Genomic DNA, 22,744 nt, shown 5'->3' with positions numbered 1-22,744 from the left:
TTGCTTAAAATATAAAAGGTTTATATATTTTTCCCCTTGAATTATAACCACTAACGTTTAGTTTTATATTCTTATTTTTTTATCATTGTAGCTAATAACTAATTGGTAACATAAAAATGGCTATAAACATGTATATTATATACATATAAAATGTCCATAAAATTATTGATGTTATTGAAACACACGTATTTAAAAAAATCGATTTTATCTAGATCCAAAATTGGTCAATAACTGGTCGCTAAAAAAACGTCGTTTGACCCATATATCACGAATAATATATATATATATGTATATATAAAATGTTCTCGAGCCTTCTATTATTATATTATAAAAAATATATAAAGCTTTTTACTGCACGTTTCACTGGTACATAGCAAAAAAGCCACTCAATCAAATTCAAAGAAAATAAACACGACGTTTTATTATCGCGCAAACAAATAATATTTCGGCCATTCGGTAGGCCTTCTAAACAATAAAAATCCGAAAGTTGTAACTATCGTCCATAAAAAAATGTAAATAGGGGATGCGTCTTCGAGATAAAATCGCCATAAAACACACACGCACACGTATCAGGATTTTTTTAAATACACACACACGGATTGTCCAATTATGTAAGTCAGGAAATCTAGATTAGGGTAACGTCCTAGAGAGTTTTACGATCGAACAGGCCGAACTTAACACGGCCGCGGTAATAAAATAAATCAAACCAACCGAAGCCAGGATGCGAAGTTAACGTTTCAATTACTGACCCCGACGGTCGTTTAGGGTTGTCGTTTCTTATGCCATAGAACCGACCCGTCGCTACTCTTTAATATAGTTTTTTAGTATGAGCAAATCGAATTGAAAGGATGCTTAAAGCTTCCAGGATGTCAATTAAACCAAAGGGTATTCAACGGATGGGACAAAGGCCGTATCGTATTTAACAAGTGCAATCGATATTGAGAGATGCAAAAAATATGCTGGGAGAGCTTTTAGCTTTGATAAGGCTTTGAGATGCAAGAAACTTTGCAATATCGAGAACGAACCAGAAAAGTGTTTCATATTTTATATCTTATATATAATTGTTCTAAGCCGTCGTCGCTTCCGGACGCGCATAACTTTCAATGAAACATTCTCCGTTCAATTCTATACTCTGTAAATCGTATCGCTTTGTATTAACGGTGTGTAACAATACACGTAAACAAAGGAAATATATTTAATTATAATAATAAATAATAATAAAAATTAAAATTGAATTTGTTCCGATTGATTTTCGAGCCGCCGGTAATGCGTTCTGTTGTTTCGACCAATCAAAAATAAGCATTCAAATATTCAAATAGCGTCGACCAATGAAAAATAAGCATTCAAATTCAAATAGACAGTACCGTGACAACACTATTAAATAATTATTATTTAATAATAACATTTTGTTACGCGACAATAATTTTCATTAATTCATTTGACTGAATAAAAATGAAATATATACATAATGTGTTGAGGATTAGAAGAATACATTGATTAAACTAGATAAACAATCATAAAATAATCTTCGTAATGAAATTTTCAAATTTTGAATTCCCGGCGACGGGCTCCGAGGCCTAAAAGTGAGTTTTTGCTTTTATAAATAATCGGATTGCAAATTAACTAGGTGTGTTATAACTATGAAAATGAAATATATACATAATGTGTTGAGGATAAGAAGAATACATTGATTAAATTAGATAAACAATCATAAAACAATCTTTGTAATGAAATCTTCAAATTTTGAAATCCCGTCGCCGGGCTCCGAGGCCGAAAAGTGAGTTTTACTTTTATATTACATAAACATTATCATTGCTTTCCGATTTAATACACATATACGTTAGATTTTAAGAATTTTAAATTAACCAGTTATGTTTTAAACATGAACGTGTAATATATCCTTAGTATGTGAGGATTGAAAGTTAATGTCGATCAAATCGGCGCTGTCGGACAGCTTATAAATGTGTAGTTTCTTGGATGTTATCTAATAAACGACATTTTACAATGATTATAAATATGTGATTGCATACCTGGAATAATCGATAGCCAAAATATCTAAGAGTGGGTTATTTTTAATTCCGATGTGGCAAAATAGGTACAATTTTTGTTCTGTGCCATCATTCCTCTTTCTGAATAGCCAAATTTAAGATATTCAGTTACATCAAACTTATGTAGTATGTTCTTTATAAAAAGATAATACTTGCTGACAGTGACTTCAACATGAGAAGATTAACTCTTTGTTTATATATACCAATTCTACGTTGTAGCCATATAGGTCATCAAATTGTTCCATCATTGCTTCTGAAAAATAATTAAAAAACAATAAGACTCCTATCAAGAGTAAACATTGAACACATTATTACTACTAATATAATCCATAAATTAAATTTAAACGACAACCAAAGAACACAATTGATGGATGTACTGTAGAGGATTAAACACGTAGATTGGCATCTTTTCATCTTCTACAAAATTGTCACAATATGTCATATATTTTTGATTATTACTAGCATTGTAATATGTTTAATTAACTTCGGTATGTATACCTTTAATTGCCAAATCACCGCTGTTTGTCTTTTAATATTAGATCCTGGAAAGTCAATAGTAATTTTGTTAGAATAACCGTGTTATATTATTCATTTATAACTAAACACTTACTGGCACACCCGCAATTTATAGTTTTGTCTATAATTTCAAATGCTGCATCACTTGAATCATCTTCAATTGTCACTTTGTAACAAAAATGCCACGATTATAACATATTTCTTGCCAGATGTGACAGAACTGTCAAAGCAAATTTGGGAAGTCCCGCGCTTGAGAACGAACTAAATTGATTTTAACGAGCGAAATTGATTTTAACGAGCGAAATTTATTTTAACGATTTAAATTGTATAAAATTTATTAAAATATGTATAAAAATCATCAAATACAAAAAAAAATGTTTTTTAAAATATTTTTTTAGTTTACAGATTTAAAATATAATATAAATAATGTGGATATGTATTAACTTCTCTATACAGAAAAAATATGTACCTAAATTTTGGCGAACGTTGGCAATTTAAAGTTTTAGTTTTTAGAGAATTTTTAAAACTTTGCTTTAAAAAATATTTTAAACAAAAAGGGGCAAAGTTTCAAAATAAGTACTATTCATTACCAACCAACTACTAAGCGCACAGTATTGCAAAAATCCATCTTACTGACGCCTTTGAAACTAAACTACACAAAAATGTATAACACTCATTTAAATATTTTTTAAATTAAAAGTTTCAGAATAAAATTTCAAGATTTATTCAAAATATTTTTTTCAACCTTAAAAATATTTTTTATTTTAATTTGGATTTTAAATATTAATCATTTATTATAGATTTTAAATATCATTAGTTCATTATTAATTTTAAATATAGTGAAAACTTTTTACACTCATTAATTATTAAAATATATAATGCTGCGCAGAAAAACATTTACTTTAAAAAATATGTAAATCAAAATATTTTTTAATCAAAAAAGACAAAGGTTTCAAAATTATTAATATTTTTAAAACGCACTTTTGGTCTAAAGTAACAGATTAGGTGCTTGATATCTTTAGTTTATTGTTTCTTTCTCATTAGTAAATGTAATTAAAAACTGACTTTTATATTTACACATAAAACATAGAAATATTTTTTTTAAATTATAAAGTAACTTATGATGTCACCAAAAAACTTTTTTATTACGAAAATTTAAATTTATGATATAATTGTGTTATGCAGCGTTAAAACTGGCACTCAAACACATAAAATACCCTAAAACACAATCAATGACTTATAATCACTCACATTGCACTAACTATATATGATCGATTGTGTTGTAGCATTAGTAAGGTGTAACAAAATATTTTTTCATATCAGTAATATTTTTGAGCGGATGTGTAACCGATGCTATTTATTATTATTATTATTTATTAAACTGTAAACCTACTTTTAAATGATACAAAATGTTACGTTTTAATATTATTTTTTATGTTGAAAACATTTTGATATTTTTTGTTTTAATAATATTTAGTAAAGTTACAAACCTATTTTAAAAAATATTACAACGAAATCTCTTTGTAACGAATACCGAAATAACAAAATTCCCAGTATAACGAATCTTTAATTTGTCCCCGAAAAACTTGCATACAAAATGTTTTCATTATAACGAAGACTGACCTCAGTATAACGAAATATTTTGATCCGAATTTAAGAATGACGTTGCAACTTTACACAATATTTCTCCAAATTCAGTTCGTTCTTGACGTGGTGTGTGACAGATGAGTTCAAAAGCGACATTACAGGTGTTTCGCTGACCCTCAAACTTTTTTTATAAAACATTTTTTTCACAACTTTTATTGTTTCATACAGTATCCTTAAAAATGGGCAAAAAACTATCTGTCAACCTTATAAGAGGTTATTTCGATGTTGTAGTAATGTGATAATTAAAAATAAAATATATCATCTTCTTACGTTCAATATAACGAATTTTCAATATACCAAAATTTATTCATTGGTTCCGTGAGCTTCGCTGTATTGAAATTTCATAGTACAATTTTTAATTTATTATTATCTAGCCAAGTTTTAAACCTATTCATAAATGATATACAATATTTAGATTTATCATTAAATATCTAAGTTTCAATATAACGATAAAATCTAACGTTGTAAATCTAATAAATAATATAAAATGTTTTCTTCTGGAAATATTTAGTCAAGTTGTAAACCTATTTTCAAATGAATTGAAAATGGTAAGTACTTTTTTATAGATTGAACTATTTTGTCTATCATTGAAAATCCTAAATAGTAATGTCCAATTTGAACCATTAAATTTTAAAAAATATTTTAAAAAATCAGAACGAAGCAAAAATTATATTTAAAACCCAAAAAGTTGAGGGTCCGGTATTCGCACACTCGCTAGCTATCGGTACCTCACGATAGTGAGGTACCGACAGCTAGTTTATTATAAATATATTTAAAGGTGTAATTACCTTTTGAACCCAGTTCTGAACTTATAGGTTTTCTTTAACCCTTTGAGTAGTGAGTTTATTTAAACATATTTATTAATTTGTTAGTGTACATTAAGAAGTGATTTAATTTTATGTATTTTTTCATATTATTTATTTATTACTATTTTATATTGAATTTATAGTAAATTATATAAGAATTCTCAATATTTTATTGCTTTTATTTATTTTACTACTTTTTTGTATTAGTATATTTTAATATATTTCAACAAAATTTGTTAATTTATTTAACATATTTATTCGGTCTTTTTATTTTTTTTAAATTAATTCAATGGTATTATTTTCTATAAAAATCATTTACAATTTACATATTATATAAATATAATATTATCTTGGATACCTCAAAACAGTGAAAAATCGAACGCCGTACATGTACGGCGATACTCCTTAAAGGGTTAAAAATTAAAAAAAATGATTATCAAGTTAATATATTTAAAAGTAATAGTTATAAACAATAATAAAATCAAGCATTTTTTTATTTCAATAAATATACATATCTCATTGATTAGATGTACTTATAATTTTTTTCATTTAAAATTCTCATTTGTGAGAACTTTTACTGTTTTATTATTGATTAAAAAAATGAAATACATTGAAAATTTCTTTTAATGTGAAAAAAGATTTTTTTACCACTTTTATATTGATATTTATTTATTAAAATATAATATAAGATCACATTTTATTTGGCCAAACCTATTTTTTTTATTATTTAAAATGCATTGTTCCTAAACTTTTTAACATTTATTACACATTTTGATTTTATTCTTATTTAAATTATGATTTTTTTCAATAAGGAAATAGGAATAAATATGATTGTAAGATGTTTTGTAAAATACGTAGTGCTTATTTCAAAATATATAAATATAATCGAGACGCTATAGCTTATTTATATAACGCGTTTATAACGCGTTATCCCTTTTCTCGATGACGTCACGCACGAGCTATCTGTCTCTAAAATAGTAGTTGTTAAATAAATTTAGATGCTTACAACAAAAATACTATAGTTATAAATTATATAAATTGTACAATATCATGATATTAAAAAAAGTCTGAGTATATTATTCTGAAACTCGTTTTCTTAAGTTTTAATAAAAAATCAATAAAACCATTTAGAAATCGTTATTTTTATTGACTTAATTACAACGTTTTCCGTAAACATTATCGTTACATTAGTAAAATATATACGCGTTCGACTGTAAATCGACACTTTTACGAGATTGCCCACGTAAAAAGCGTCAAAGCGACGCGTGATTTTATCGATTGCGCGAACGCTCGTAAAATAGCCCAAAAAAAGCAAAGCCTCGGCATTTGACCTCAGGTTTAATTTCTCCGTTGCGTATTTTTATTCACACTGTAAAAATAGTGGAAGTTTTCCGGTCCCGAAATCCAATATGTACACAAACGCGGCCGCGGTCGTAAAACTGCTTGAAAAAGTGTCGTGGGGGTCGCGCAGACCCCGTCACGTAATTTCAGGTTAGACGCAAACGCCGCACACACAATATCAGTCTAAGCAAATACGTGAGAAATCGTTTTTGGAGACACGAAAATATATGTAAAAAAATAGGGATGTAAGGTGTGAGAATAAAGTATTAGGACTGCGTATTTTTTATCCTTATTGTTAAATCAAGAACTTGTTAAAATATTTTAATTACGCACATATAATTTAATTTGATACTTGAATAAGTGCTAAATTCAAAGTAAGTCGTTTCAGATCTCGAATTAACTCCTGAATATTTAAGAGTAACGACTAAACTGGATTAAATCTCACGATTGAAGTGAAAAGGCTGCCTGACTATCTCTCTTCAGACTTTTCGGCCAGAAAGTCTAACATCTGTGTCGATTCGACACGAGCTTCACTATTTTCAAGTTCAGGTTTTAAAACCTATATTTTTAATTATAGAATCTTGTAATTTATCCAAAGCGGGGTTCTGAATTTTTTATTTTGAAAAAAATAAAAGAATACAATCAAAACCACATATTACTTTACCGTTTTACTTAGGGGATACCGAAAAAAAGGACGTTTTTATACTTAATAACTTTGACGGTCAGTTGTGTCATTAAAAAAAACATTTTGATACACAATTGATGTTCTCTTAAATGGTAAAATTCAATCGTACGTCTAATTTAGTTAATAATACAATTTAAGACGAGATATCTCGTCTACGGGGAAAATGGAACATTTCTAAAAAACAAAATATAATATTCGTAGGCGTCAAGTGGTTTAACTAAAAAGGTTAATGTATAGTATTTATGAACCGTGAAAGTGAGTGTGATAATCCAATAAAAATTATAAAGTTTATAAAACAACTAGATACTAGATTATTTATTTATTTTTGTCCAACTATCAAAATAAATTGATTTAAGTGAAGAAGCTATGCTCTTGTTCATAAAAATAAAATCAGTCCACTAACTTTTATGTCCGCAATACATACATGTGTATCATCACTCCTCGTCTGTCAACATCAGAGCGACACCTTTCACGATCGGGTAAACGGTAGTAATGAACTGCCTTTATCTCGCGTGTTTGTTCAGTGGCTTGTTCGCGTCAAGGGGTTAAGTTTTTTTATTATTCTTCATCATTCTCTCCGCAATGTTAATGAATAGGCGTGGCGGACGTGAATAAATCTCGGGCAAGACTCCTTACACTCCCGGCGAAGGGATAAATCCCTTTTCAGGTATCCACACGCAAAAGAGGATCAATAAGACACATTCATAAAATAAGAGCGAACCCACCGCGAGGTTCATTAAAATTTTATGTTGTTTGGGATATGGGTAAAAAAATAAGCTGCGTCCATTGATGCTCTTTGTGCGGTTGATAATAGATTCAAATTCATCATCACGCCCTCTTTTACTGAAAAAATATATAAAGGGCCACACATGTGTGTGTACACGTTATTGTTATAAATAAGCGTTTGGGTTCGACAAAGCCAATTAATAACGTGGTCAAGCCTCTTGCGTCAAAAGGGGTTAATTTTTGTTTGTTTTTGATGGTTCACGTTGTTAAAAGATTAATGTTGTTTTTGAGGGTGACTTTTTATGAAGGATTATATTTAACACCTGTAGGATTTTGACGTGTGATGTAGTTGCTCGTTAGAACTATCGGTACTTTTTTATCCATTTTTTTTCTACATATGTATATGTTAAGTTTACACTTTCATAATCCATAATAATTTAGTCTTTTGGCGCAGAAGAATGTTATTAAGTATAACACAAGTGACAAAATGCATGTAAATATGCTTTATAATTATCTGTAAAAATTTACTTTACCAAAAAAAATACATATTGCCAAGAAATCATCAAAGAAATAGGTCGGTAGAATAGGATACAAAATTATACTATTTTATTTTGAAAATCCATAATTATTATTATCAAATTGTATCAATAAATATGATGTATTAAATATTTTTATGATAAATATTAAAAATATAATATAATATGACCTACTATGTAGCTTATTGTTGCATATATTTTTTTAATAAATATATTTCACGTAAAAAGCGTTAAAATTTGCCGTATAGTGTAACCATATTATAGAATTCGCAAGTCGTGCATTCACATATGAATCAAAGTATCATATCTTTGTGGTAAAAATATGAAAATTTGTTAAACGGATAAATACAATAAATTCCAAAAATACATTAAAGGTGTAAAATGACGATAATAGCGTTTGCATTGTTGTTCAGCGGATTCTGCAAACACTAGATCTGTTTCAGATAACTCCATTTCTCACAATGGATGGTTGGTCGTCACTGCTTCAAATTCAAAACAAACCCCGACGCAAACGCTCACCGCAAACCGGTCGTATGTAAACAGATATGGCATACGTTGGAACAATCGACTCCGCACATGCGTCGCTTATTGTCGCAAATTGAGCTTTCCCATATACCACCGCATATTTCCACATAAACGTATATACATATATGCACATTCGTTTTGCGAACATTTGTTTCTCGCAGCGTATGACGCCATGGAATTCGACCGTTTTGCAGAGGGTCGCGGAAAATTGCTTCATTTGCATCGGACGAGTCTTGCGTAAGTCATTTGCTGGGGTGCTGGAAATTCCAGGGATTCGCTCCAAGAGCGCAAAGTGCCTTCGTTCACTAGTAGGAGACTGTTCGACGTTTATAAAAGGTGCTGAAAAAATCTGTAGCGAACCCCTTTTTCAATGAAAAAATCAATTCCACACTAATGAACCTGCGGTTGTAGCAAGGATTTTTTTTAAATGAAAAAATATTGCTTTAATCAATAAAATTATCATTCCCGCATTAACAATAATTGTGATAAGTTTTTAACTCACGTACATGTTTATTAATATTGGTATATAACTACCATATAATTGTCAGTTACAATCAACTTGAATTGCGACCGGCGGTAAATAACTTGGTACACCGGATGACTAAAATCTAACTTGACGACTTAAATCTGCTTATTGATTAAGTTATATCATGTTGCTTAAAGCAGAGATAGATCAAACATAGTGCGAATCTAAAAAAGGAAGCAAATGATTTTGGTTTGAAATGCAAAAAAAAACAGAAAAATTGTTAGCAACTGAGAGTGAATGGTGCTAGAAATGGAAAAAATTCAAATAACCAAAAATTACTAAAATTATATTAACTAATATTTTTTAATTTTTTTCACTGGAAAAAGAGTTTGCTTTATATTTTTTTTAGAAATAAAAGCTTTAGAATCTGAAACCGGAGCATAATAAACTTCTTGTTCTTGCTCCCATCTTAGTCTAGTCTCTTTTTTGCTTGATCTATCGATCCATTATGTTAATAGTTTTTAGTAATGGTCTTTCGAACTGTCCTGCTTATCGTAGTCTTTGTGATTAATTCTGAATTAATTTTTATTTCGTATGTCTCATGTTCAAGCAGTGTTGGTGCAAATATATTGTTCAGAATTATTTGTTTGTAAACTGACAGCATTCATATCTCGCATCCATATGTGGTTTTATAATACCTTGTCGGATTCATGACGCTCGTGAATTTTGATTAAATGTAATGTATATATTTGACACGATAATTATTATAGATTTATCTCAGTATTGTAACAGACTCTGGATTTTGTCACCATAACCAATTACATACACGTGTAACACATTAATCAAATTATCGTTATATACACGTGTAATGCATTAAGCAAATTATATGTAATTATCTTTACATTCAAATGTAGCACATTATCTACAGGTGTAACGCATTAATCATTTGATGTCGTTTTTAACTATAAATACGGAATAATGAAATGAATAAACAATCGATGAGTCGCTAAAAATACAGGATCATACAGTCGTATTGTTCACGAAGCACCCTTACTATATTCGCTGTTCCATAAAATTCGTCTATCTGAGACGCGGCGCTACAATATGTATGTTACTAAAGTTTGGATCTCTTCTCTTTTATCTTAAACCCTAGCATGGTAACATTAATTAACATATAGCAACTGTCCTTAATTACAATAATTTTTACCATCAAGACTTGAAAGTGTTTCTCAATGCGTCATGATGACCAAAGTATAAGCAATATTTGCACCAATAAACATTTAAAAAAATAATAATAATAATGCACACCTAAAATAGATTCCAATATGTATTTTTCACTTCCTTACAGCTATCGCCATAAATATTATTGTTTTTGGCTAGCTCGTTGAAAAGTTAGATTCTTAGTGCAATAAGAGCTTTTTCAAACGTTGACGACTGGTTTCAATATGGGACGTGATCGCGACTCCTTAGAGCACTATAAAGCTCGCAATCAAAAATCGCAAGTCTTTCGCGCCTTTGATTATATAATAGCAATTAGTAATATCTGTTAGTAACTAAAACTTTTAGGAAAAAAAAAGCTGGGAGATTTTGGATTAAAAATAATTGTGTCTATAATTTAATATTTATAAAATTCCGTTATCCGTTTGTTTCCTTTAATGCAATGTCATCTTTGTTTAGTTCCATTAAATTAATTTTAACTTATAACACATATTTTTATGGTTAAACATTTTTTAACAGTTTAAATAAACTATGTGTGACATTTTGAATAATTATAAATATTTTTTCAAGATCCTCTGTACTTATTTATTTATTAAAACTCTTATATACATATATGATATAATATTCAAAAATGTTGACACTCAATTTCGTGGCCCATTTATTTTTATATCGTCTCATTTACATCCAGTGCGTAAAAAAACAGTTTGACATTATTAAACATATGTATAGTAATATCGTATATAAAAATAGAAAGCAGGGTTTGTAACGAAAGTATATTTTTAACTCTTTGTAAAAAAATAATATTTTTTTTTATATTTAACTATCTTACGACTTTATCAATACTTATATTATATATAAATATGATCTTGTGTTATTACCGATATTTACATATTTGTTTGAGTAAATATTTTTTTTTAATAATTTAGTAAAATACCAAATTTTTCAAAATATATAAAAAATAGTTTAGAGGAGATTATGAAAATTTAGAAGGACTTTATTATATTTTTTTTCTGTTAACAATGTCTAAATTTTAGTTGTTTTGTGATATCTTAATTAAGATTTATAATCGTGCTATTTTAGGGTAGAGACGCATAAAGCTATATTTATTTTCAATAGAAAATGTCTTAATATGCTTTGCATTTTTTTTAAATAAATATATTGAAAAAAATTGTATTTCTTATTAGTTATATAGACTAAGCAAATACTTTTGTGTTGATAATAAGAACACAATAAAGCTTGTATTTTGTATATACATTTTATTTTTAAATGCTTCAAAATCTATACTATAATACAGAAACTACATGTATCGCTATCAGGTAGTTTGGGTAAAATGGCAGGTCTTTGAAATTAGAGTGTCGAGTTGAATTATTATCGGCTGTGATCCACCGAAATAATAAAATAAGCTGTTACTAATATTTTCCAGCGTCTATTTTGGCTGCAAAATCACACCCTTCGGCCTATAAATAAAAAACAGAACTAATGTTTGTGTTTTTAAAAACGACTAGATGATTTACGAAAATAATTCTCCATTTCTTTAAACATACATATTATAAAATGACAATATTGAAAGTCTCGTTTATATTGCTAACGTAAAAAATCGATATCCTTTTAAATATAGATGGATTGAATGTACTACTAAATAATAAGTTTGAATCTGCAGAGTATACGAAGCGACATATATACTTTGATACACGGTGAAATTAACCGACGTGAATCGCACACGAGGCGTTCTGTCAAACGGTCTAGTTAAAGCGTTATTAATCTCCTCCGACTAATGCAAACAGGCGTCTTCCTACCGTCATCCAGGAGATTGCTTCAAACGATTGGCCAAATTGAGTGCTCAAAGGCCAACCAACCAAACATTAAGACATGCCATCATATTAGCAGAATACCTAATAAGATACGAGTCATCCAATAGGATGATATATATTAAGTTGAGTCATTTTAAAGCTATACTAAGCATCGATCCAACCATATTTCAATGCTATTTTTTTTATCGAGCAACGTTTGACGTAGCGCTCTAATAAATAAAAATATATATTTAATTTTAACAATTTTTAACAACTAATAATATGAAATTATTCAACGTGAAAGTAAACGCCGCCTTAAAGGCGTTTATTTGTATTTATGAAAATGTCTTATTAGATTAAAACTTATTAAAAAAGTTATTACAGTTTCCACTTTTCCCTTTCTTACCTTTGTGTTGACAATTTGATTAACACTGCTAATTAATACGTAAAATCTTCCCTAGGGCGTTAGTTTCTCCCGCCCCCTTATTGATTGCCTTAATTAAGCCTTTATTGCACTCTTAAATACATTTGAACCTGCTTTTGTTTGGTCCGAACGTACATTGGAGACCCTTTTGGACCCTTCGTCGATTGGCGTCAACCGCTCGGCCATATTACATAAAGGTTGAATCCATGAGGCCGAAACGAGCGCGAATAAAACGCACAATAAGGAGTCCAAATGTGCGATTCGCTCCGTGTAAAAAAGTAAAATTGTCCAAAATGGGGACCATTCAATTTTTACGATCGTATCGCTTTTCGATTGTCGAGCTATATTAATCAACACAAATTAAATAATACGGGGAATAGACAAAAAAATAAATATGCGAGTTATCTTTGTATGGTTTGTGATTCTATGATTCGAGGGTTATTCTGTATACTTGCACCAAATTAAAATATATGAATAAGGTTATATATGCTTTGAAAGTAAGCCAAAACAGCAGTTCAGAAATCTGAATGTCAGTAGAAAAAGTAAATGATTATTGTTTCCCGGCCAATCACAAAAGAGTGGTCGTTGGGTAGTTTTTTATAAATTAAAAAATATAGTTGACCGCTAGAGCATATTTTAGACGGTAATTTTGAATGTTTAGGCATTTGCGACGAATATTTATTTTCTTTCTAATTCATGACGGATTTTTTAAGCAAATCTGCGAAAAGATTTTCTCACGGTGGTGTTCCATTTAAACACAAAAGCTTAGACCTTTAAAATTGTATTTTTTATCACATGCCGAAACTGGCTTTGTCATCAGTGTTTATGATTTAATATATTCTTACACCTGTAATTTTTTAAGAGGCTCTTTGACTGTTTGTAGACCTTTTGATTTAATCGCTATGAGTGGTCCAATTGTTGAATAAAAGGATGGTTATATTAATGAACCGGACAACTTATACAATGTAATTATTTTATTTAATATGTAAGTGTATCGCGAATGAATACATTAAATATTGACATTTTATTATATATAATTATATATGTATATATATTTATATGATAAGACGACATTTATACTCAGTGTACCTCACAGTAAATGAAATAGTAAAGCCACATCAACAGTCACATTCAATATCAAAGTAGGAAATCGCAGACAATATTTTTTTAACACAGAAAAAAATTGCTATTCTTCTATTGTAGCACAAGGCCTTATTTATATGAAAATACATTCGAATTTCACGCTTTGGTTGCTTAAATGCCACCTTGATGCAATTTCTCTGATCCTTTATATCAATCGGGGCTTTCATAATATGGTAGCATAATCTTTTTCAGAATTAATCCAATTACCCTCTCGCCACGTCCATGCGCGATCACTTCATTCTTCATTAACTCGCAAAACCCCCGCAGAGCCTAAGCCAACTTCCGCGAAGCTGGAAAGTTTTTCGGCCCTTTATATGAAAAACTTCCCTTCGCCAATTTGTATCGCCGCCGTGGCCGGATTTCCGCTTGAATAATACAAATTCAGGCACGATCCTGTGGCCACCTTGGGTCTGTAATAAAAATTAACGGCTTGGGCGGGGATTGATGGGCCGTTAATGATCGTGGGACGGAGTGTGTTTGACGAGCCACTTTGGGTGTGTTTTTGGGAGTGAGAGGCAGAACGCCTTCTTGGATTCTGTGATTGATTGATTGGATGACCGAGTTGCTTTTTGGTTGAACAACGGTTCTTGGTCACGAAACCGATGGTGTCAATACAACTCGATAAAACGATTTATATGCTATTTCTACAATAACATATTAAATCTGTTTTGTTTGTATACTACAAATTTGTTAAAATACTATTCAAATTTAAATATTTGTCACTTGAGAAAAATGAACATCAAATTGCTTCATATTGATCGAAAATATTGAATACATTGGACAATAATGACGAAGCAACTTTGGCGGCTCTTTTTAAATGATGGATCACTTTTATATGAACATGAATTGTATATTATCCGTAGCTTATACATTTTTAATTAGACGTCACAGCACAAACCGCAAAAACTTGCCGTTTAAATACAGTATATATAACCTAGGAAAAAATCTGCATTTCATGTTAACCACCTGTTCTTACTAACCATTAACTACCTACTTCGAAACGCCACTCAAGAAATTATATATTTTTTAATAACACAAAAGAGAAAGCATAGCATGACTTAACGAAAGCTTTATATGTTTACTGGAACACTAATAAATGTATACATATTATTTTTATCGCATATATAATAACAATATATTTATTGTATTTTATATTAATTTATAGTCCAATTTATTATTTAAAATACATTTTCACCAGTAATTATTTATTTCTTCTGGTGAAAAAACAAATTATCTGACAGGTGCTAGTAAAATATTATGCAGTTTTAAACTGTCATTTTCCAGGCGTGAATTATCTAAATAAGCTTCAACTGACAATTTATTGTGAGCGCTACTTGCTAAATCCTGTACGCCACTAGTGAATTTCGTGTAAAAAATAGTTGTAGGGCGACACACTACCTGTTAAGGCCAAAATGTTCTAAGCGTACGTTTACCGGATTATCTGTATGATAAATAAATACAGGTTCACTAATAATAATCAGTGAAATAAAAAATCAAGTGTTCGATACATTTTAACTGCCCTAGTTAGTGAAATTATATTTATACTAGTAAAAATAAAACTTTACTGAAAAATACAAATTCACTGTACAGTTGTGAAATATCAATTTGCTATTTAAACCCTAACATAATCTAAATAATAAAAACAAACGTATCGAAAATACTAAAAAAATATAATAGTATTTAAACTCTTACGTTTGCGTTTACATAATTGACGTTTCGCAAATGTCAAATAGAATTATATAGACTTTTTAAAGCATCATTTAGAAAAAATATATTTTTAATCGTAAAAATGTATTCAGATGTGATTTCAATAACACAGAAAATGAAGTTATATTATTATTAATAAAAATATAAGTAAACTGGAAAATACACATTCACTGTAACATATATATTAGTACATACGTAGTGTAAAATTTAATTTATAGATTGACTGGGGCTGTAAAAATATATTGTATTAGTGTGACTAACATTTTTCCGTATAGTGTATGAGAATCTTGGGCTGCCAAAATTGACAAGCAATTCAAGCCATTGCTATAAATAAACAGAAAATTTTATTAATTGCCGTTTTTATATAAAAAGAACACACGTCACTGTGGTCACGAGCTACGGAGCATATTATCTGTGGGCACGGACCCTCTGTGACGTGTTATCTGTTTGATGGTCAAAGTCGAAAATCATTTTTAGATTATTTGCGATAGAGTTTTTAATTAGAAAAGATGCGCTGTTTCTCTGCTCTTCGAAATATTTAAAAAAAAACAGCTAGCTTAGTTTTTCTTATAAAATCTTAATCATACTATCTTCTCTTTCTTAAAAAGCAGTTTAAAGTGGCGCTGAGATACGTTGAAAATCAGTGAAAATGTATTTTAACTGATTTTCCACATATTTATGTGGCTAATTTTTATATTTGTTTGTAGCATAGAAACTCGTACCTATTATTATTTATTCAAAAAAATATATTACGATGTTAAAAAATATAATATATAAAGCGCCATTTTTGTCATAAGGCCCGGAATCATTGTTTTCCAATGGCTCGGGTTTGCTCTCGGCGGTCATGTCGATATATTTGTCTTGTGTTACAGTCCCTATCCCCACTGCATAATGACACGATAGTTGCTAGCAACAATTATTAGAGAGTACTTCTTAATTTGGGCGCCAGTCCACCACGCGCTGTGGGAGAACAAAGGATCCTTCTTGAGTTAAATCCCGAACCCTTAAGAGAAATGAACCTCTCGGGCTGGCCGTCTGAAGTAGAGCGCGAGGCACTACCTAGGACATACAAATCATAGCAAAGTAACCAAGCAAGCCAAAGGATTTGCCCCCTATGGGGGTTCCGGGGGCATAAACACCCCCCGTAGGTCTGAAAGTGGTGCTATTACTAGGATGATACGCAATGCATGCAATGCAATTGCAATACCGGCTAGCCATCGTCTCCAATAACATATTTAGTATTACGGCGGCTACAAGCTGGGTGCCCACCCGAAGGGTTGGATTCGTAGCATCTTATTATCGATAACGGCAGTGGTGCACGTAATGAATTTCATGTAGTTATACCTCAGTATCTCTCGATTAGACTCTGATTCACGCAGAACTTTCAGACACTCCAAAAGAGAATGAGAGCACTGAAGTTGCTCTTGTAATGTTCAGAAGAAAGTAATATTTCATAGACTATAAAATAATGATTAGCATGGAGTTTGAGGAAAGAAAGTTAAAGCGGTTTGTGTTAATGCAATTTAAAAATTATTATTTTAAAATAAAAAAATGTTTATATATTTAAAAAATAGTATGTATAAATAAATTTATATATTTAAATTTTTGGGCAATTTTACGTTTCGGGGGCAATCAGCCATTCAGACACTAACCGTTCAATTTGTAATTCTTTATCATAAAAATACTTATGGCTCACATTTTACATTGATGTTACTAATAATTTAATCCTTCTTATTCATCCAGAGGCTTAAAAGACTCATTATACTACAAAATGAGACAATCCTACAAGAATGAGAAAATGCTTAGAGAACGCTTGAATATTAACCGAATTCCGCAGTGGAACAAATGTGAAACGTCGGTTAATTCTCTCCCATTATATTGGGCTAATACTTAGGATATGAAATATTAAGACGAGTTGCAACGCGGTTTTCCGGCGCCTAAAAAACCCACCCACGACCATAATAATTACAAGCGAGAGGAGCCTTGGATAAATAGGTTATGTGTATTATACATATAGCATAATCTTCAGTTATTATTCCCGACACACAAGGTACGGCGCGCGGAAGAGAAGGCTCTCGTAAGAATTCATTTATCAAATATGTAAGAGGCAACAAATAATAAGGAGTGTTAGCGCTGGCAACACACAGGCGTGTGCTAACAGTTTCACAATTACCAGAGATATAATTAATAAGGATCCAATTTTAGAGCAGGAAATTTACTCGGTGTTTTTTTTATATAATTAGGCTGCGCTTGGTTAATTTTTAATTGTTAGGACGGAGGCACTAATAAATTGTTTATTTTCAACAATGCCATTAAAATATATATGTATTTAAAAATAAATAATACTAGTTAAAAACTCTAGTAGGAATATAGCTTAGATGCACATTAGGGGGGGAGACGCCGACTCTCGGAGGGCCTTGCTCCGTAAGTGCATCGTGAAGTGCGCTTTCAACAGACCTCAATGGGGACGTCTTCAATGAGGGCGGCCGGCCAAGGATGAGAGCTTGGCGAATAACGATATCTAAATGACAATCCGACGCTTTAAGAATCTCTTGCATCATGCCAATAATAACTCAAGATCAATTGACCGGCGTATTGCTATATTTTGCGTCTGTTAAATGATAGATGAATTTTAGAAGCACTTGTGTGAATTTTTTAGAAGGATCTAATCATGCTTTTGTATCTCTCTAGAATAGTTGTTAGTGTTTGTGTAATGGTCTCCATATATGTACATATATATTAATTTGGTAATTCAAATTTAAGAAGTGGCGCTTTCACAGCTTACGTGGAAGCTTTGTCACTAATAAGTTTACCGTTTTGAAACTTTCCCCTGACCGTATATAACCAACATATATTTTATTGGCGAAGGCCATAAATGTATTACGTATCAAGAGTACGCAGAGCGAGTAAAAAAATACTGAAGTTCCAAAAACAATTTAAAAAGATATATGAGGTTAAAGCCGTACGTAATATCCTTCGACATGATTCAATTAACGTTTGCACAAAAAAAGTATAGTAAAAAAAACGTGACCATCATAAATACACAGCGCGAAATGTTGAATTCGCAACAATAACCAAATATGCTTCGATGCGAACGCATTTTATATGTTCTTTTGAAATCTATATTCTATGTACGTTCACGGAATATACGTATACGTGTAGAGAAACGATTTTCGCCTTGGCTGCAAATTGGAAATCGTATACAATTTCCTCCGCTAATTGAAACTTTAAACTGTGCTTCTAATTGTGAATTTACGTTAATTGTTCGGAAATTATATAGAAAAATATATTATTTCAGGCGATTATGATATAATGCGAGATTTTGATAAAATTTCAAGTCGTTAAAATATTCGCGATCTTTAATGGGTTCAATTAGGAAAAACCAAATTAAGCCTTTAATAATCGCGGGATATAAATTATTATGGGATATTTTTAAAAGTTGAAAATAGGGCATAATATATAATTTTTTAAAGTTTTGAAATAAAAAATATAATATTGAATTTAATATATATTTTTTAACTAACTTTAATGTATATTTTTTTAAATATATTTTATCGTGATTTATGAATAACTTAAGGGTGTGAAAATTTGCCTGGAGTCCCTTTGTTTTGTAACCATTTCCATTTTCTATTAATAAACAATTCGATTAACAGCAAAACTCGTCCGATTTCGGTTTATTTGTGCCCGAAAAGTCTCACAAAACAACACAAGCGTCGAAAAGCGGCCGATAATAATTAATTTAATAGCCGCGTAATTCATGCAAATTGGACGATTTCACAATTGGCAAACTCGCGTTATAGGCAAAATTCGATATATCCATCATTCGATTCACTGTGTGCGTATACCGCGTTTTAAAGTTATCGTTTATTGATTTATTCGCTCTGGATGCTAAGCTTTTGAACTGGTGTGAAATAATCACAAACATATGTTTTTAAAGATCACGTAAAAGTTCAGCTAATCATTATCCAATATTATACAGATGGTAATATACCGCAGAGATTCATTGCGTTTGCTCGTAAATAGTTATTAATAAATTATAAAATTACACAATTCTAGTTTATAATCCTTAAGCTTACCTTAATTTGATAACCAAAATTTTGACATGATTTAAAGCAAAAGTTTACCGTTAAGGCTATTCGCTTATAAATAACTTTCTTAACTGGAGACACAGATAGACTAGAAAAGGATCTTGAATGAGTTGTAATTATTATTACAAATGAACGTTCGCTATATGTACATACAAATATTTTTTTCAATACAAATCTGACCATCTTGACTTAACAAGAATTTTTTTTTAAATATATAAAAAGCAATTATGGTGCACACGTTAAATAGATTAGCACTGTTCCACATAATTTTTATTCAGCTACTCATAGCTGTGGCTGAAAACATCTTTGCATTTTGCAAACTAGTTTAGAAGCTGGTCGTAAAGAACAGCAGCGTTTTCAAGCGCTGATGTCCTTGTCTCGACGGTCAAGAATAAAGGACGTGACCGCGACTCTCTAAGGCCGACCACCGCTTGGCCATTTTAAAAAGTGTTTAATTTAAACATAAATTAAAAGGCGGTAATTCAGAAAGAGTGCACAATTATAACCGCATGTTCATAGTATAATTATTACAATAAATTTAATATATAAAATCAAAATATCTTTAAACTACGATTTCTTGTACAATTTGATTTAGCAGAAAGAATATGGGATTATTATCATATATTACATACTTTTTTCTTATTAGTGCTAAATTGAAACCGATCTCAATTATAATTTTATTTTGACGGTTAAAATAATCAAGTTAAAAACGTACAGATGATTAATTTAAAAATAGTTTTTCTAGATATAATCTTGTATGGTATACTGTTTTAAAACCAGCATATCTGTAGCGTTTGAGATACATATCTTAAAGTGCATTTTTCTTAAGTAAACTGCTAAGTTCATTACAATGATGCTATGATCTTTTAATCATAAATATCATATACATATGTTACAGTGAATGTGAATTTTTAAGTAAAACTATATGTTTACTAGTAGAAACATAAATGTATCAAAATTTTGATTTACATATCCACTGCTTAGAATCAGTAAATCTATATTTGTTCACAAATGAATGATCTGGTACGCATATTTCCACATAACCAAAGCTTCTCAAAATTGTGACGTCACATCGTTCTACATAATTCTATATTTAAAATAAAATAAACCAAACATAATAAAAGTTCAAAAACTATAGATTTTTCATCATCTCTTATATTTAGTAAATTAATTTCGGTTAGATTTGGGTTAAAATAGCAAATGTGCGTTTTGCAACTGTCAAATTAAAATTCATGATTATTTTAGAGCCATATATAATTTCATCAGTTCATTTTTTTATATGGTAGAAATATATATCCACTGGTAAAAATGTATTCAAATATGATTTTATTATAGTGTTAGTAAAAATATAACTTTACTTATAATACACACTTTTAACTTTTTCAGATAATTTTTTTTTAAATTTGTGAATGCAAAGTTTCATTTTTTACAATTATTAAAACATATTTATTGGCTCATTCTAAGAAAATATGCGTTTGAATTCTACAATTTTAGTGAATTTTGAGAACTGATTGTTTCATTTTCATTAAAATTTGTAAACATGTTCATAATAATAATTTATTTAATATATTCTACTAGTTTTACTTTTATATAGAAGATAGTAAAAAATGAATTTTTAAATAGCTAGATATTTGCAAAATATATATTAATTTAACCCTTTCCACGCCATGCGCATCATATGATAAGCAGCCGAGTCGGGGTCACAAGCGCAAAGTCCGTCATATGATGAGCTCGTAAAATTGCATGTTTTTAAATAAAATTTAAGAGAAATAATTATCCATATGAGCTTTATAAATTAGTTAAATTTAATAATATGCGATTTTATTTTAATTAAAAATAAAAATGTAAAGTAAATAAATTATTTTAGTCATTCGAATTTCGCGCAAGAAAAGTAGGCTTTGCTTGCTGTCTATGTAGGGTTGCACAATTAAATTGTAAAATATGTATTTTTTACTAATTTATTATAGTGCTAATTTATTTTATTTTATTTTATTCGATGTGGAAACTTTGTTAAAAGTCATATAAAAAAGTAGATACGTGTCACCCAAACCCAATGCTGATTTCTGGCAACTTCCTAGGAACTACAAAACATTGATACTGTTTTGATATGTATCAGCCTTATGTAATACGTTGCTCGGTATTATTATCGTTGTTTCACCTAAAAATCAGTTGCTTTTAAAATAATTCATACAAATAAATGTTTTTTTTTTATAAATTCAAAAAAACTTGTTGATTAACTAACGTTCATTGAAATATCGTAATATCGAATGTATTTGTACGGATGATAAAAGCATATAATTATAATTTCAGTCTCCGGGTATGGGTACGTGTGCGTGTGTGAGTCTATATTCATATGTGTGTATGCTGCTATTGCATACGCCGGATTGATACTTTCATTTCGGTCATATTATTTATAATACGATCGAAAAAAATCTTTTTAAATTATATTGATCTTCATCATCATACCTTGATCAGTTTAGAACAGTGTAAATGTATGTTTTAATTGTAATGAACATTTATTTTTTATTCTCGCGTCACGTGTTCATAGACTTAAATAAAATGGGTTAAAAAGAAATATCAGTAAATTGGTTATAGATCAAAAAACTAACGCTGTTATTTATTTTTAATCATGCAAATTATTAAAAATAAATAACAGCTGTTTATTTTTTTTATCTACTAATTGAGGTTGAAAATAATATTGTATCTCTCATTTTTTAAATATTAAATAAAACCATTTCAGATAGCTAAAATATAATAAAATCTGAAATTTCTTAGAAATGCCTCTAAGCAAGTTATGATTTGTGATTACAAAAAATAAAGATACCAATTAAATCGATTTAAATATATATACCAATATTTTTGTAATAATTTTTAATAAATGCAAAATGCACCTACACTTGAATAAAAAATAATTGAATGATCAAAACAAAGTATTTTTACAATAAAGCACAAGGACACTTTTGTCACCTGATCTTCCATAAATCTGCTGCCTAACAATTTCCGAACAATAGTTACTCCAGTCACTTTTTTCTCAACACCTTTGTAATGAACCGTCTAACTTTAACGCAAAAGTTGGCT

The 22,744-nt window shown here is 29.8% G+C and overlaps 1 protein-coding gene and 1 long non-coding RNA gene across 4 annotated transcripts in view; one reads left to right on the top strand and one right to left on the bottom strand.

The window, feature by feature from the left end:
• LOC148235453 (uncharacterized) overlaps positions 1-22,744 on the top strand; it is a 598,142-nt gene that overhangs the window by 251,628 nt on the left and 323,770 nt on the right. The window lies entirely within an intron of this gene.
• LOC148235455 (uncharacterized) lies at positions 1,048-3,216 on the bottom strand. The gene is made up of 3 exons (XR_015809574.1): positions 2,659-3,216; positions 2,547-2,590; positions 1,048-2,465 (listed from the first exon to the last, which is right to left on the bottom strand). It is a non-coding gene; the product is annotated as an uncharacterized LOC148235455 (long non-coding RNA).

The sequence above is a fragment of the Plectrocnemia conspersa genome, unplaced genomic scaffold (assembly GCF_051122295.1).
Source record: "Plectrocnemia conspersa isolate PC_06_02 unplaced genomic scaffold, ASM5112229v1 ptg000005l, whole genome shotgun sequence".
NCBI classification, from domain to species: Eukaryota; Metazoa; Arthropoda; class Insecta; order Trichoptera; family Polycentropodidae; genus Plectrocnemia; species Plectrocnemia conspersa.
This window is presented reverse-complemented; position numbering and strand designations above follow the sequence as displayed.